This window comes from Etheostoma cragini, chromosome 2 (genome assembly GCF_013103735.1).
Source record: "Etheostoma cragini isolate CJK2018 chromosome 2, CSU_Ecrag_1.0, whole genome shotgun sequence".
In the NCBI taxonomy this organism is placed as follows: domain Eukaryota; kingdom Metazoa; phylum Chordata; class Actinopteri; order Perciformes; family Percidae; genus Etheostoma; species Etheostoma cragini.
In genome coordinates, this window is record NC_048408.1 from 10,220,293 (window position 1) to 10,222,485 (window position 2,193).

The 2,193-nt window shown below is 45.3% G+C and overlaps 1 protein-coding gene across 3 annotated transcripts in view; it reads right to left on the reverse strand.

Annotated features, from left to right (window-relative positions):
* The window catches only part of tll1 (tolloid-like 1), a 50,810-nt gene extending 49,350 nt beyond the window's left edge, over nt 1–1,460 (reverse strand). Inside the window, exon 1 of one of the 3 annotated variants that reach the window (XM_034898605.1) lies at nt 1,197–1,460. The gene's annotated coding sequence lies outside the window, so the exon portion shown is untranslated. The remainder of the gene's footprint in view (nt 1–1,196) is intronic. The other 2 variants (XM_034898625.1, XM_034898613.1) reach the window with 2 other exon arrangements.
* Nucleotides 1,461–2,193: the final 733 nt, after the last annotated feature.

The window sequence follows — 2,193 nt, forward strand, 5'->3', positions numbered from 1 at the left end:
TCTCTCTCACTCTCTCACTCTCTCTCTCTCTCTCTCACACACACACACACACACACACACACACAAAGTAGAAACAACACATACATTTAAATAACCCACTGTAATAAACTTCAGAAGCTCCTATCGCATCTCGACGCGGTGATGGCGGAGGAAGCGCGCACTGATCTTTATGGTTATCGGACGTCGCTCACACGGATCCGTAAAATACAATTAACTTACAGTAAAACCGGTAGCGATAAAAGTAACACGGCGGCTACAAATCGCCCTGTGGGCTTTAATATCTATTACCACATAGACCCAGTGCATAATGGATGTTATCTGGTTATTTACAGGCAGGTGCCAAGTAGGTGACAACCAAACCATAAATGCCTAGAGGTTATAGGCTATAGGTCACCTGTCATGGCAAGTCTGTCCTTACTTCCTCTCGTCTCCCCATTTTATCATTGAAAGAGAAAAATGAAGAAGAAAAAAACTAATCTTAGATGAATTGCTATTAAAAACAATGAAGCTTTAATTGGGCGTTGTGCGAGGCGCGCCATCACCATCTATCTGGCGGTATAGATCGAGATAGGCTACTCCCATTCCTGTGCATGATGATGGTCGTAAAGAAACACAGCCTATGGCATTCAGAGGGTGATAATTGTGCAACAAAACACTAATTAGCTCGAGCAAAGTTCTACTGTGCCAAAGCCACAGATAGATAGATAGATAGATAGATAGATAGATAGATAGATTTACAGCTACATCAATCTGTCATTCTGATATAATTTCGTCTCTACTTTGTCATGAACACTAACCTTGCAAGCAGCTCAGTCAACAAATAAAATAAGTTCAAATGGGTTCACGATCCTACACTACATCCTCACTGGTACCCACAGGTAGGCCTACACTGAAATTACCTCTACGCTGTGTGTGTGTGTGTGTGTGTGTGCGTGTGTGTGTGTGTGTATGTGTGTGTGTGTGTGTGTGTGCGTGTGCTAAACTTGGCGTCTTTCCCCCTAAATTTTGCACGAACTGTCCAAGTTGTCAACAACCACCTCATAATCCCCCAAAGTGCAACCTCCACGCACACACACGGCAGACACGAACAGTAAAAATAAAGCAGCAGCAGTTGTTGACAGACTTGTGCAGCCTGTGAACACCTAGCCAAGGTAAATCCTCCTGAGACGAGTTCACCCTGCGTCTCCACAGCTTACCTGCTGCGTTTACCTGCCCGGGACGCGCTGGTTTGCTGCGGCGTCACGAAGCGACCCATCTTGCTTCAAATGCAGGAGCCAAATCTCAGGAGTCTCTGGGGGCCTCCGGTTTCACTCGGTACCGGCAGTTTCGAACGTGCCCGTCACCCCCCATTTATTACCGGGAGATTATCGGCGCGCTGTCTCTGCTTCTCCCGACTAATCCTGCCCTCGGGGAGAGGCAGCGGCGCGCTGACGTCACTCTGTCAATCCAGCCGCAAGCTGTCCACCTCACGCCCCGAAGCATGGATACAAATCCCCTGGAGGCTGCTTGTACGTACAACACACACACACACACACACACACACACACAAAGGGAGTTAGTGTAGGTCAACACATGATGTCTGTCCAAAAAATAAAAAAACAGCAAGGTTGACATTGTTTCTTCATACAATTATCTGGACAAGGGCGCCCGGATCGCTCAGTTGGTTGAGCGGGCGCTCGTATGCCGCGGAATCAACTCCGGCCTGAGGCCCTTTGCTGCATGTTATTCCCCCTCCCTTTCTACTTTCATTTCTTCAGCTATACTGTCAATAAATGTCTAAAATGCCCCAAAACAATAATATGAATGCAATGTTTTTAACAAGTCTACAACCATGTGTCTCTGGAAGGCTGTACATTGAAATAAAGCAGCATGTTAACACGGTTACAAAGACATTGTAGCAGATAGTGTTCACCATATTCACAAAATATATCAAAGGATTATTACATTATTTCAGCTCAACAAGTCCCATACTTAAGACTCATAATAAAACTCTGTTGGGTGGCCACTGGCCAGTTCCTTGCTTTATGCAGTTGGAGGTTGGGGTAATACTCAAGCTTTACAGCCAATGATAAGAACACAATTAGAAAATGTACAAAGAAGACTGGATTTGTAATTGGTATGACCCGTGGCCAGCTATACATGCCTGTTTCCTGAGGTATTGTTTGTGTTAAGGTTTAATTTCCCATTTTGGTC